This window comes from Phyllobates terribilis, unplaced genomic scaffold (genome assembly GCF_046119375.1).
Source record: "Phyllobates terribilis strain yellow unplaced genomic scaffold, ASM4611937v1 Scaffold_4__5_contigs__length_816908805, whole genome shotgun sequence".
NCBI lineage: Eukaryota > Metazoa > Chordata > Amphibia > Anura > Dendrobatidae > Phyllobates > Phyllobates terribilis.
Window position 1 is genome coordinate 331,180,557 of NW_027362764.1, and position 16,176 is coordinate 331,196,732.

A 16,176-nucleotide genomic window follows, 5' to 3' on the forward strand; every position below is an offset into this window, starting at 1 on the left:
AACCAATGGATTTCTTTTTGAACTTACCTAATAGTGATTCATTGGTCATTGCCCTTCTTGACAACCTTTTGCACTTGTGATGTTCCAGTGGCTTACTTGGTTATTGCGCTTGTCTTATAAACAGGAGTTCATGAGTTCTAATTCTCAGAGAGTTTTTTCATTTACTTACTAATAAGCTTCCTATAGAGCCAATGGAAATTTGCATTGATTTTGGGCTTGGGATAGTGCAATTGTGAGATATAGAATCTGTATTACGTGTTCATCAAGAACAATACGTCATGATGCGGTGCAAAGATTTGCATTAAGAATAACATAGTGAAACCAATGGATTTCTTTTTGAACTTACCAATAGTGATTCAATGTTCACTGCCCTTCTTGACATCGCTTTGCACTTGTGATGTTCCAATGGCTTAGTGGGTTAATCCCCCTGTCTTTTAAACAGGAGTTCATGAATTCTAGTCCTCAGAGAGCTCTTTTTCATTTACTTACCAATAAGTTTCCTATAGAGCCAATGGAAATTTGCATTGATTTTTGGATTGAGATATTGCAATTGTGAGATAGAATCTGTACTAAGTGTTCATAAAGAACAATATGTCATTACAAGCTGTTTAGTTTGGCATTAAGAATAACATAGTAAAACCAATGGATTTCTATTTGAACTTACCTAATAGTGATTCATTGGTCACTGCCCTTCTTGACATAAATTTGCACCTGTGATGTTGCTGTGGCTTACTGGGTTAATGCTTCTGTCTTGTAAAAAGGATCTCATGAGTTCTAATCCTTGGAGAGTCTTTTTCATTTACTTACTAATAAGCTTCCTGTGGAGCAATGGAAATTTGCATTGATTTTGAGATATAGAATCTGTATTACGTGTTCATCAAGAACAATACGTCATGATGCGCTGCAAAGATTGGCATTAAGAATAACATAGTGAAACCAATGGATTTCTTTTTGAACTTACCAATAGTGATTCAATGTTCACTGCCCTTCTTGACATCACTTTCCACTTGTGATGTTCCAATGGCTTAGTGGGTTAATGCCCCTGTCTATTAAACAGGAGTTCATGAGTTCTAGTCCTCAGAGTGCTCTTTTTCATTTACTTACCAATAAGTTTCCTATAGAGCCAATGGAAATTTGCATTGATTTTGTGATTGAGATAGTGCAATTGTGAGATAGAATCTGTACTAAGTGTTCATAAAGAACAATATGTCATTACAAGCTGTTTAGATTGGCATTAAGAATAGCATAGTAAAACCAATGGATTTCTTTTTGAACTTACCTAATAGTGATTCATTGGTCACTGCCCTTCTTGACATAAATTTGCACCTGTGATGTTGCTGTGGCTTACTGGGTTAATGCACCTGTCTTGTAAAAAGGATTTCATGAGTTCTAATCCTTGGAGAGTCTTTTTCATTTACTTACTAATAAGCTTCCTATGGAGCCAATGTAAATTTGCATTGATTTTGGGATTGAGATAGTGCAATTGTGAGATATAGAATCTGTATTACGTGTTCATCAAGAACAATAGGTCATGATGCGCTGCAAAGATTGGCATTAAGAATAACATAGTGAAACCAATGGATTTCTTTTTGAACTTACCAATAGTGATTCAATGTTCACTGCCCTTCTTGACATCACTTTGCACTTGTGATGTTCCAATGGCTTAGTGGGTTAATGCCCCTGTCTATTAAACAGGAGTTCATGAGTTCTAGTCCTCAGAGAGCTCTTTTTCATTTACTTACCAATAAGTTTCCTATAGAGCCAATGGAAATTTGCATTGATTTTTGGATTGAGATATTGCAATTGTGAGATAGAATCTGTACTAAGTGTTCATAAAGAACAATATGTCATTACAAGCTGTTTAGATTGGCATTAAGAATAACATAGTAAAACCAATGGATTTCTATTTGAACTTACCTAATAGTGATTCATTGGTCACTGCCCTTCTTGACATAAATTTGCACCTGTGATGTTGCTGTGGCTTACTGGGTTAATTCTCCTGTCTTGTAAAAAGGATTTCATGAGTTCTAATCCTTGGAGAGTCTTTTTTATTTACTTACTAATAAGCTTCCTATGGAGCAATGGAAATTTGCATTGATTTTGAGATATAGAATCTGTATTTCGTGTTCATCAAGAACAATACGTCATGATGCGCTGCAAAGATTGGCATTAAGAATAACATAGTGAAACCAATGGATTTCTTTTTGAACTTACCTAATAGTGATTCATTGGTCATTGCCCTTCTTGACAACCTTTTGCACTTGTGATGTTCCAATGGCTTACTTGGTTATTGCGTCTGTCTTATAAACAGGAGTTCATGAGTTCTAATTCTCAGAGAGTTTTTTCATTTACTTACTAATAAGCTTCCTATAGAGCCAATGGAAATTTGCATTGATTTTGGGCTTGGGATAGTGCAATTGTGAGATATAGAATCTGTATTACGTGTTCATCAAGAACAATACGTCATGATGCGGTGCAAAGATTTGCATTAAGAATAACATAGTGAAACCAATGGATTTCTTTTTGAACTTACCAATAGTGATTCAATGTTCACTGTCCTTCTTGACATCACTTTGCGCTTGTGATGTTCCAATGGCTTAGTGTGTTAATGCCCCTATCTTTTAAACAGGAGTTCATGAGTTCTAGTCCTCAGAGAACTCTTTTTCATTTACTTACCAATAAGTTTCCTATAGAGCCAATGGAAATTTCCATTGATTTTGGGATTGAGATAGTGCAATTGTGAGATAGAATCTGTACTAAGTGTTCATAAAGAATAATATGTCATTACAAGCTGTTTAGATTGGCATTAAGAATAACATAGTGAAACCAATGGATTTCTTTTTGAACTTACCTAATAGTGATTCATTGGTCACTGCCCTTCTTGACATAAATTTGCACCTGTGATGTTGCTGTGGCTTACTGGGTTAATTCTCTTGTCTTGTAAAAAGGATTTCATGAGTTCTAATCCTTGGAGAGTCTTTTTCATTTACTTACTAATAATCTTCCTATGGAGCAATGGAAATTTGCATTGATTTTGAGATATAGAATCTGTATTACGTGTTCATCAAGAACAATACGTCATGATGCGGTGCAAAGATTTGCATTAAGAATAACATAGTAAAACCAATGGATTTCTTTTTGAACTTACCAATAGTGATTCAATGTTCACTGCCCTTCTTGACATCACTTTGCACTTGTGATGTTCCAATGGCTTAGTGGGTTAATGCCCTTGTCTATTAAACAGGAGTTCATGAGTTCTAGTCCTCAGAGAGCTCTTTTTCATTTACTTACCAATAAGTTTTCTATAGAGCCAATGGAAATTTCCATTGATTTTGGGATTGAGATAGTGCAATTGTGAGATAGAATCTGTACTAAGTGTTCATAAAGAACAATATGTCATTACAAGCTGTTTAGATTGGCATTAAGATTAGCATAGTAAAACCAATGGATTTCTTTTTGAACTTACCTAATAGTGATTCATTGGTCACTGCCCTTCTTGACATAAATTTGCACCTGTGATGTTGCTGTGGCTTACTGGGTTAATGCACCTGTCTTGTAAAAAGGATTTCATGAGTTCTAATCCTTGGAGAGTCATTTTCATTTACTTACTAATAAGCTTCATATGGAGCAATGGAAATTTGCATTGATTTTGAGATATAGAATCTGTATTACGTGTTCATCAAGAACAATACGTCATGATGCGCTGCAAAGATTGGCATTAAGAATAACATAGTGAAACCAATGGATTTCTTTTTGAACTTACCTAATAGTGATTCATTGGTCATTGCCCTTCTTGACAACCTTTTGCACTTGTGATGTTCCAGTGGCTTACTTGGTTATTGCGCCTGTCTTATAAACAGGAGTTCATGAGTTCTAATTCTCAGAGAGTTTTTTCATTTACTTACTAATAAGCTTCCTATAGAGCCAATGTAAATTTGCATTGATTTTGGGCTTGAGATAGTGCAATTGTGAGATATAGAATCTGTATTACGTGTTCATCAAGAACAATACGTCATGATGCGCTGCAAAGATTGGCATTAAGAATAATATAGTGAAACCAATGGATTTCTTTTTGATCTTACCAATAGTGATTCAATGTTCACTGCCCTTCTTGACATCACTTTGCACTTGTGATGTTCCAATGGCTTAGTGGGTTAATTTCCCTGTCTAATAAACAGGAGTTCATGAGTTCTAGTCCTCAGAGAGCTCTTTTTCATTTACTTACCAATAAGTTTCCTATAGAGCCAATGGAAATTTGCATTGATTTTGGGATTGAGATAGTGCAATTGTGAGATATAGAATCTGTATTACGTGTTCATCAAGAACAATACGTCATGATGCACTGCAAAGATTGGCATTAAGAATAACATAGTGAAACCAATGGATTTCTTTTTGAACTTATCTAATAGTGATTCAATGTTCGCTGCCCTTCTTGACATTACTTTGCACTTGTGATGTTCCAATGGCTTAGTGGGTTAATGCCCCTGTCTTTTAAACAGGAGTTCATGAATTCTAGTCCTCAGAGAGCTCTTTTTCATTTACTTACCAATAAGTTTCCTATAGAGCCAATGGAAATTTGCATTGATTTTGGGATTGAGATAGTGCAATTGTGAGATATAGAATCTGTATTACGTGTTCATCAAGAACAATACGTCATGATGCGTTGCAAAGATTGGCATTAAGAATAACATAGTGAAACCAATGGATTTCTTTTTGAACTTATCTAATAGTGATTCAATGTTCGCTGCTTTCTTGACATCACTTTGCACTTGTGATGTTCCAATGGCTTAGTGGGTTAATCCCCCTGTCTTTTAAACAGGAGTTCATGAATTCTAGTCCTCAGAGAGCTCTTTTTCATTTACTTACCAATAAGTTTCCTATAGAGCCAATGGAAATTTGCATTGATTTTTGGATTGAGATATTGCAATTGTGAGAAAGAATCTGTACTAAGTGTTCATAAAGAACAATATGTCATTACAAGCTGTTTAGTTTGGCATTAAGAATAACATAGTAAAACCAATGGATTTCTATTTGAACTTACCTAATAGTGATTCATTGGTCACTGCCCTTCTTGACATAAATTTGCACCTGTGATGTTGCTGTGGCTTACTGGGTTAATGCTCCTGTCTTGTAAAAAGGATCTCATGAGTTCTAATCCTTGGAGAGTCTTTTTCATTTCCTTACTAATAAGCTTCCTATGGAGCAATGGAAATTTGCATTGATTTTGAGATATAGAATCTGTATTACGTGTTCATCAAGAACAATACGTCATGATGCGCTGCAAAGATTGGCATTAAGAATAACATAGTGAAACCAATGGATTTCTTTTTGAACTTACCTAATAGTGATTAATTGGTCATTGCCCTTCTTGACAACCTTTTGCACTTGTGATGTTCCAGTGGCTTACTTGGTTATTGCGCCTGTCTTATAAACAGGAGTTCATGAGTTCTAATTCTCAGAGAGTTTTTTCATTTACTTACTAATAAGCTTCCTACAGAGATAATGGAAATTTGCATTGATTTTGGGCTTGAGATAGTGCAATTGTGAGATATAGAATCTGTATTACGTGTTCATCAAGAACAATACGTCATGATGCGCTGCAAAGATTGGCATTAAGAATAACATAGTGAAACCAATGGATTTCTTTTTGAACTTACCAATAGTGATTCAATGTTCACTGCCCTTCTTGACATCACTTTGCACTTGTGATGTTCCAATGGCTTAGTGGGTTAATGCCCCTGTCTATTAAACAGGAGTTCATGAGTTCTAGTCCTCAGAGTGCTCTTTTTCATTTACTTACCAATAAGTTTCCTATAGAGCCAATGGAAATTTGCATTGATTTTGGGATTGAGATAGTGCAATTGTGAGATAGAATCTGTACTAAGTGTTCATAAAGAACAATATGTCATTACAAGCTGTTTAGATTGGCATTAAGAATAGCATAGTAAAACCAATGGATTTCTTTTTGAACTTACCTAATAGTGATTCATTGGTCACTGCCCTTCTTGACATAAATTTGCACCTGTGATGTTGCTGTGGCTTACTGGGTTAATGCACCTGTCTTGTAAAAAGGATTTCATGAGTTCTAATCCTTGGAGAGTCTTTTTCATTTACTTACTAATAAGCTTCCTATGGAGCCAATGTAAATTTGCATTGATTTTGGGATTGAGATAGTGCAATTGTGAGATATAGAATCTGTATTACGTGTTCATCAAGAACAATACGTCATGATGCGCTGCAAAGATTGGCATTAAGAATAACATAGTGAAACCAATGGATTTCTTTTTGAACTTACCAATAGTGATTCAATGTTCACTGCCCTTCTTGACATCACTTTGCACTTGTGATGTTCCAATGGCTTAGTGGGTTAATGCTCCTGTCTTTTAAACAGGAGTTCATGAATTCTAGTCCTCAGAGAGCTCTTTTTCATTTACTTACCAATAAGTTTCCTATAGAGCCAATGGAAATTTGCATTGATTTTTGGATTGAGATATTGCAATTGTGAGATAGAATCTGTACTAAGTGTTCATAAAGAACAATATGTCATTACAAGCTGTTTAGATTGGCATTAAGAATAACATAGTAAAACCAATGGATTTCTATTTGAACTTACCTAATAGTGATTCATTGGTCACTGCCCTTCTTGACATAAATTTGCACCTGTGATGTTGCTGTGGCTTACTGGGTTAATTCTCCTGTCTTGTAAAAAGGATTTCATGAGTTCTAATCCTTGGAGAGTCTTTTTCATTTACTTACTAATAAGCTTCCTATGGAGCAATGGAAATTTGCATTGATTTTGAGATATAGAATCTGTATTTCGTGTTCATCAAGAACAATACGTCATGATGCGCTGCAAAGATTGGCATTAAGAATAACATAGTGAAACCAATGGATTTCTTTTTGAACTTACCTAATAGTGATTCATTGGTCATTGCCCTTCTTGACAACCTTTTGCACTTGTGATGTTCCAATGGCTTACTTGGTTAATGCGCCTGTCTTATAAACAGGAGTTCATGAGTTCTAATTCTCAGAGAGTTTTTTCATTTACTTACTAATAAGCTTCCTATAGAGCCAATGGAAATTTGCATTGATTTTGGGCTTGGGATAGTGCAATTGTGAGATATAGAATCTGTATTACGTTTTCATCAAGAACAATACGTCATGATGCGGTGCAAAGATTTGCATTAAGAATAACATAGTGAAACCAATGGATTTCTTTTTGAACTTACCAATAGTGATTCAATGTTCACTGTCCTTCTTGACATCACTTTGCACTTGTGATGTTCCAATGGCTTAGTGTGTTAATGCCCCTATCTTTTAAACAGGAGTTCATGAGTTCTAGTCCTCAGAGAACTCTTTTTCATTTACTTACCAATAAGTTTCCTATAGAGCCAATGGAAATTTCCATTGATTTTGGGATTGAGATAGTGCAATTGTGAGATAGAATCTGTACTAAGTGTTCATAAAGAACAATATGTCATTACAAGCTGTTTAGATTGGCATTAAGAATAACATAGTGAAACCAATGGATTTCTTTTTGAACTTACCTAATAGTGATTCATTGGTCACTGCCCTTCTTGACATAAATTTGCACCTGTGATGTTGCTGTGGCTTACTGGGTTAATGCTCTTGTCTTGTAAAAAGGATTTCATGAGTTCTAATCCTTGGAGAGTCTTTTTCATTTACTTACTAATAAGCTTCCTATGGAGCAATGGAAATTTGCATTGATTTTGAGATATAGAATCTGTATTACGTGTTCATCAAGAACAATACGTCATGATGCGGTGCAAAGATTTGCATTAAGAATAACATAGTAAAACCAATGGATTTCTTTTTGAACTTACCAATAGTGATTCAATGTTCACTGCCCTTCTTGACATCACTTTGCACTTGTGATGTTCCAATGGCTTAGTGGGTTAATGCTCCTGTCTATTAAACAGGAGTTCATGAGTTCTAGTCCTCAGAGAGCTCTTTTTCATTTACTTACCAATAAGTTTCCTATAGAGCCAATGGAAATTTCCATTGATTTTGGGATTGAGATAGTGCAATTGTGAGATAGAATCTGTACTAAGTGTTCATAAAGAACAATATGTCATTACAAGCTGTTTAGATTGGCATTAAGATTAGCATAGTAAAACCAATGGATTTCTTTTTGAACTTACCTAATAGTGATTCATTGGTCACTGCCCTTCTTGACATAAATTTGCACCTGTGATGTTGCTGTGGCTTACTGGGTTAATGCACCTGTCTTGTAAAAAGGATTTTATGAGTTCTAATCCTTGGAGAGTCTTTTTCATTTACTTACTGATAAGCTTCCTATGGAGCCAATGTAAATTTGCATTGCTTTTGGGATTGAGATAGTGCAATTGTGAGATATAGAATCTGTATTACGTGTTCATCAAGAACAATACGTCATGATGTGCTGCAAAGATTGGCATTAAGAATAACATAGTGAAACCAATGGATTTCTTTTTGAACTTATCTAATAGTGATTCAATGTTCGCTGCCTTCTTGACATCACTTTGCACTTGTGATGTTCAAATGGCTTAGTGGGTTAATCCCCCTGTCTTTTAAACAGGAGTTCATGAATTCTAGTCCTCAGAGAGCTCTTTTTCATTTACTTACCAATAAGTTTCCTATAGAGCCAATGGAAATTTGCATTGATTTTTGGATTGAGATATTGCAATTGTGAGATAGAATCTGTACTAAGTGTTCATAAAGAACAATATGTCATTGCAAGCTGTTTAGATTGGCATTAAGAATAACATAGTAAAACCAATGGATTTCTATTTGAACTTACCTAATAGTGATTCATTGGTCACTGCCCTTCTTGACATAAATTTGCACCTGTGATGTTGCTGTGGCTTACTGGGTTAATGCTCCTGTCTTGTAAAAAGGATCTCATGAGTTCTAATCCTTGCAGAGTCATTTTCATTTACTTACTAATAAGCTTCCTATGGAGCAATGGAAATTTGCATTGATTTTGAGATATAGAATCTGTATTACGTGTTCATCAAGAACAATACGTCATGATGCGCTGCAAAGATTGGCATTAAGAATAACATAGTGAAACCAATGGATTTCTTTTTGAACTTACCAATAGTGATTCAATGTTCACTGCCCTTCTTGACATCACTTTGCACTTGTGATGTTCCAATGGCTTAGTGGGTTATTGCCCCTGTCTTTTAAACAGGAGTTCATGAGTTCTAGTCCTCAGAGAGCTCTTTTTCATTTACTTACCAATAAGTTTCCTATAGAGCCAATGGAAATTTGCATTGATTTTTGGATTGAGATAGTGCAATTGTGAGATAGAATTTGTACTAAGTATTCATAAAGAACAATATGTCATTACAAGCTGTTTAGATTGGCATTAAGAATAACATAGTAAAACCAATGGATTTCTATTTGAACTTACGTAATAGTGATTCATTGGTCACTGCCCTTCTTGACATCGCTTTGCACTTGTGATGTTTCAATGGCTTAGTGGGTTAATGCCCCTGTCTTTTAAACAGGAGTTCATGAGTTCTAGTCCTCAGAGAGCTCTTTTTCATTTACTTACCAATAAGTTTCCTATAGAGCCAATGGAAATTTCCATTGATTTTGGGATTGAGATAGTGCAATTGTGAGATAGAATCTGTACTAAGTGTTCATAAAGAACAATATGTCATTACAAGCTGTTTAGATTGGCATTAAGAATAACATAGTAAAACCAATGGATTTCTATTTGAACTTACCTAATAGTGATTCATTGGTCACTGCCCTTCTTGACATAAATTTGCACCTGTGATGTTGCTGTGACTTACTGGGTTAATGCACCTGTCTTGTAAAAAGGATTTCATGAGTTCTAATACTTGGAGAGTCTTTTTCTTTTACTTACTAATAAGCTTCCTATGGAGCCAATGTAAATTTGCATTGATTTTGGGATTGAGATAATGCAGTTTTGAGATATAGAATCTGTATTACGTGTTCATCAAGAACAATACGTCATGATGCGCTGCAAAGATTGCCATTAAGAATAACATAGTGAAACCAATGGATTTCTTTTTGAACTTATCTAATAGTGATTCAATGTTCGCTGCCCTTCTTGACATCACAAAGCACTTGTGATGTTCCAATGGCTTAGTGGGTTAATGCCCCTGTCTCTTAAACAGGAGTTCATGAATTCTAGTCCTCAGAGAGCTCTTTTTCATTTACTTACCAATAAGTTTCCTATAGAGCCAATGGAAATTTGCATTGATTTTTGGATTGAGATATTGCAATTGTGAGATAGAATCTGTACTAAGTGTTCATAAAGAACAATATGTCATTGCAAGCTGTTTAGATTGGCATTAAGAATAACATAGTAAAACCAATGGATTTCTATTTGAACTTACCTAATAGTGATTCATTGGTCACTGCCCTTCTTGACATAAATTTGCACCTGTGGTGTTGCTGTGGCTTACTGGGTTAATTCTCCTGTCTTGTAAAAAGGATTTCATGATTTCTAATCTTTGGAGAGTCTTTTTCATTTACTTACTAATAAGCTTCCTATGGAGCAATGGAAATTTGCATTGATTTTGAGATATAGAATCTGTATTACGTGTTCATCAAGAACAATACGTCATGATGCGCTGCAAAGATTGGCATTAAGAATAACATAGTGAAACCAATGGATTTCTTTTTGAACTTACCTAATAGTGATTCATTGGTCATTGCCCTTCTTGACAACCTTTTGCACTTGTGATGTTCCAGTGGCTTACTTGGTTATTGCGCCTGTCTTATAAACAGGAGTTCATGAGTTCTAATTCTCAGAGAGTTTTTTCATTTACTTACTAATAAGCTTCCTATAGAGCCAATGGAAATTTGCATTGATTTTGGGCTTGAGATAGTGCAATTGTGAGATATAGACTCTGTATTACGTGTTCATCAAGAGCAATACGTCATGATGCGCTGCAAAGATTGGCATTAAGAATAACATAGTGAAACCAATGGATTTTTTTTTGAACTTATCTAATAGTGATTCAATGTTCGCTGCCCTTCTTGACATTACTTCGCACTTGTGATGTTCCAATGGCTTAGTGGGTTAATGCCCCTGTCTTTTAAACAGGAGTTCATGAGTTCTAGTCCTCAGAGAGCTCTTTTTCATTTACTTACCAATAAGTTTCCTATAGAGCCAATGGAAATTTGCATTGATTTTTGGATTGAGATAGTGCAATTGTGAGATAGAATCTGTATTACGTGTTCATCAAGAACAATACGTCATGATGCGCTGCAAAGATTGGCATTAAGAATAACTTAGTGAAACCAATGGATTTCTTTTTGAACTTACCAATATTGATTCAATGTTCACTGCCCTTCTTGACATTTCTTTGCACTTGTGATGTTCCAATGGCTTAGTGGGTTAATGCCCCTGTCTTTTAAACAGGAGTTCATGAGTGCTAGTCCTCAGAGAGCTCTTTTTCATTTACTTACCAATAAGTTTCCTATAGAGCCAATGGAAATTTGCATTGATTTTTGGATTGAGATAGTGCAATTGTGAGATAGAATCTGTACTAAGTATTCATAAAGAACAATATGTCATTACAAGCTGTTTAGATTGGCATTAAGAATAACATAGTAAAACCAATGGATTTCTATTTGAACTTACCTAATAGTGATTCATTGGTCACTGCCCTTCTTGACATAAATTTGCACCTGTGATGTTGCTGTGACTTACTGGGTTAATGCACCTTTCTTGTAAAAAGGATTTCATGAGTTCTAATCCTTGGAGAGTCTTTTTCATTTACTTACTAATAAGCTTCCTATGGAGCAATGGAAATTTGCATTGATTTTGAGATATAGAATCTGTATTACGTGTTCATCAAGAACAATACGTCATGATGCGCTGCAAAGATTGGCATTAAGAATAACATAGTGAAACCAATGGATTTCTTTTTGAACTTACCTAATAGTGATTCATTGGTCATTGCCCTTCTTGACAACCTTTTGCACTTGTGATGTTCCAGTGGCTTACTTGGTTATTGCACCTGTCTTATAAACAGGAGTTCATGAGTTCTAATTCTCAGAGAGTTTTTTCACTTACTTACTAATAAGCTTCCTATAGAGCCAATGGAAATTTGCACTGATTTTGGGCTTGAGATAGTGCAATTGTGAGATATAGAATCTGTATTACGTGATCATCAAGAACAATACGTCATGATGCGCTGCAAAGATTGGCATTAAGAATAACATCGTGAAACCAATGGATTTCTTTTTGAACTTACCAATAGTGATTCAATGTTCACTGCCCTTCTTGACATCACTTTGCACTTGTGATGTTCCAATGGCTTAGTGGGTTAATGCCCCTGTCTTTTAAACAGGAGTTCATGAGTTCTAGTCCTCAGAGAGCTCTTTTTCATTTACTTACCAATAAGTTTCCTATAGAGCCAATGGAAATTTCCATTGATTTTGGGATTGAGATAGTGCAATTGTGAGATAGAATCTGTACTAAGTGTTCATAAAGAACAATATGTCATTACAAGCTGTTTAGATTGGCATTAAGAATAGCATAGTAAAACCAATGGATTTCTTTTTGAACTTACCTAATAGTGATTCATTGGTCACTGCCCTTCTTGACATAAATTTGCACCTGTGATGTTGCTGTGGCTTACTGGGTTAATGCACCTGTCTTGTAAAAAGGATTTCATGAGTTCTAATCCTTGGAGAGTCTTTTTCATTTACTTACTAATAAGCTTCCTATGGAGCAATGGAAATTTGCATTGATTTTGCGATATAGAATCTGTATTACGTGTTCATCAAGAACAATACGTCATGATGCGCTGCAAAGATTGGCATTAAGAATAACATAGTGAAACCAATGGATTTCTTTTTGAACTTACCTAATAGTGATTCATTGGTCATTGCCCTTCTTGACAACCTTTTGCACTTGTGATGTTCCAGTGGCTTACTTGGTTATTGCACCTGTCTTATAAACAGGAGTTCATGAGTTCTAATTCTCAGAGAGTTTTTTCACTTACTTACTAATAAGCTTCCTATAGAGCCAATGGAAATTTGCACTGATTTTGGGCTTGAGATAGTGCAATTGTGAGATATAGAATCTGTATTACGTGATCATCAAGAACAATACGTCATGATGCGCTGCAAAGATTGGCATTAAGAATAACATCGTGAAACCAATGGATTTCTTTTTGAACTTACCAATAGTGATTCAATGTTCACTGCCCTTCTTGACATCACTTTGCACTTGTGATGTTCCAATGGCTTAGTGGGTTAATGCCCCTGTCTTTTAAACAGGAGTTCATGAGTTCTAGTCCTCAGAGAGCTCTTTTTCATTTACTTACCAATAAGTTTCCTATAGAGCCAATGGAAATTTCCATTGATTTTGGGATTGAGATAGTGCAATTGTGAGATAGAATCTGTACTAAGTGTTCATAAAGAACAATATGTCATTACAAGCTGTTTAGATTGGCATTAAGAATAGCATAGTAAAACCAATGGATTTCTTTTTGAACTTACCTAATAGTGATTCATTGGTCACTGCCCTTCTTGACATAAATTTGCACCTGTGATGTTGCTGTGGCTTACTGGGTTAATGCACCTGTCTTGTAAAAAGGATTTCATGAGTTCTAATCCTTGGAGAGTCTTTTTCATTTACTTACTAATAAGCTTCCTATGGAGCAATGGAAATTTGCATTGATTTTGCGATATAGAATCTGTATTACGTGTTCATCAAGAACAATACGTCATGATGCGCTGCAAAGATTGGCATTAAGAATAACATAGTGAAACCAATGGATTTCTTTTTGAACTTATCTAATAGTGATTCAATGTTCGCTGCCCTTCTTGACATTACTTTGCACTTGTGATGTTCCAATGGCTTAGTGGGTTAATGCCCCTGTCTTTTAAACGGGAGTTCATGAATTCTAGTCCTCAGAGAGCTCTTTTTCATTTACTTACCAATAAGTTTCCTATAGAGCCAATGGAAATTTGCATTGATTTTTGGATTGAGATATTGCAATTGTGAGATAGAATCTGTACTAAGTGTTCATAAAGAACAATATGTCATTACAAGCTGTTTAGATTGGCATTAAGAATAACATAGTAAAACCAATGGATTTCTATTTGAACTTACCTAATAGTGATTCATTGGTCACTGCCCTTCTTGACATAAATTTGCAGCTGTGATGTTGCTGTGGCTTACTGGGTTAATGCTCCTGTCTTGTAAAAAGGATTTCATGAGTTCTAATCCTTGGAGAGTCTTTTTCATTTACTTACTAATAAGCTTCCTATGGAGCAATGGAAATTTGCATTGATTTTGAGATATAGAATCTGTATTACGTGTTCATCAAGAACAATACGTCATGATGCGCTGCAAAGATTGGCATTAAGAATAACATAGTGAAACCAATGGATTTCTTTTTGAACTTACCTAATAGTGATTCATTGGTCATTGCCCTTCTTGACAACCTTTTGCACTTGTGATGTTCCAGTGGCTTACTTGGTTATTGCGCCTGTCTTATAAACAGGAGTTCATGAGTTCTAATTCTCAGAGAGTTTTTTAATTTACTTACTAATAAGCTTCCTATAGAGCCAATGGAAATTTGCATTGATTTTGGGCTTGAGATAGTGCAATTGTGAGATATAGAATCTGTATTACGTGTTCATCAAGAACAATACGTCATGATGCGCTGCAAAGATTGGCATTAAGAATAACATAATGAAACCAATGGATTTCTTTTTGAACTTATCTAATAGTGATTCAATGTTCGCTGCCCTTCATGACATCACAAAGCACTTGTGATGTTCCAATGGCTTAGTGGGTTAATGCCCCTGTCTTTTAAACAGGAGTTCATGAATTCTAGTCCTCAGAGAGCTCTTTTACATTTACTTACCAATAAGTTTCCTATAGAGCCAATGGAAATTTGCATTGATTTTTGGATTGAGATATTGCAATTGTGAGATAGAATCTGTACTAAGTGTTCATAAAGAACAATATGTCACTACAAGCTGTTTAGATTGGCATTAAGAATAACATAGTAAAACCAATGGATTTCTATTTGAACTTACCTAATAGTGATTCATTGGTCACTGCCCTTCTTGACATAAATTTGCACCTGTGATGTTGCTGTGGCTTACTGGGTTAATGCTCCTGTTTTGTAAAAAGGATTTCATGAGTTCTAATCCTTGGAGAGTCTTTTTCATTTACTTATTAATCAGCTTCCTATGGAGCAATGGAAATTTGCATTGATTTTGAGATATAGAATCTGTATTACGTGTTCATCAAGAACAATACGTCATGATGCGCTGCAAAGATTGGCATTAAGAATAACATAGTAAAATCAATGGATTTCTATTTGAACTTACCTAATAGTGATTCATTGGTCACTGCCCTTCTTGACATAAATCTGCACCTGTGATGTTGCTGTGACTTACTGGGTTAATGCACCTGTCTTGTAAAAAGGATTTCATGAGTTCTAATACTTGGAGAGTCTTTTTCATTTACTTACTAATAAGCTTCCTATGGAGCCAATGTAAATTTGCATTGATTTTTTCATTGAGATAGTGCAATTGTGAGATATAGAATCTGTATTACGTGTTCATCAAGAACAATACGTCATGATGCGCTGCAAAGATTGGCATTAAGAATAACATAATGAAACCAATGGATTTCTTTTTGAACTTATCTAATAGTGATTCAATGTTCGCTGCTCTTCATGACATCACAAAGCACTTGTGATGTTCCAATGGCTTAGTGGGTTAATGCCCCTGTCTTTTAAACAGGAGTTCATGAATTCTAGTCCTCAGAGAGCTCTTTTACATTTACTTACCAATAAGTTTCCTATAGAGCCAATGGAAATTTGCATTGATTTTTGGATTGAGATATTGCAATTGTGAGATAGAATCTGTACTAAGTGTTCATAAAGAACAACATGTCATTACAAGCTGTTTAGATTGGCATTAAGAATAACATAGTAAAACCAATGGATTTCTATTTGAACTTACCTAATAGTGATTCATTGGTCACTGCCCATGACATAAATTTGCACCTGTGATGTTGCTGTGACTTACTGGGTTAATGCACCTGTTCTTGTAAAAAGGATTTCATGAGTTCTAATCTTTGGTGAGTCTTTTTCATTTACTTACTGATAAGCTTCCTATGGAGCCAATGTAAATTTGCATTGATTTTGGGATTGAGAT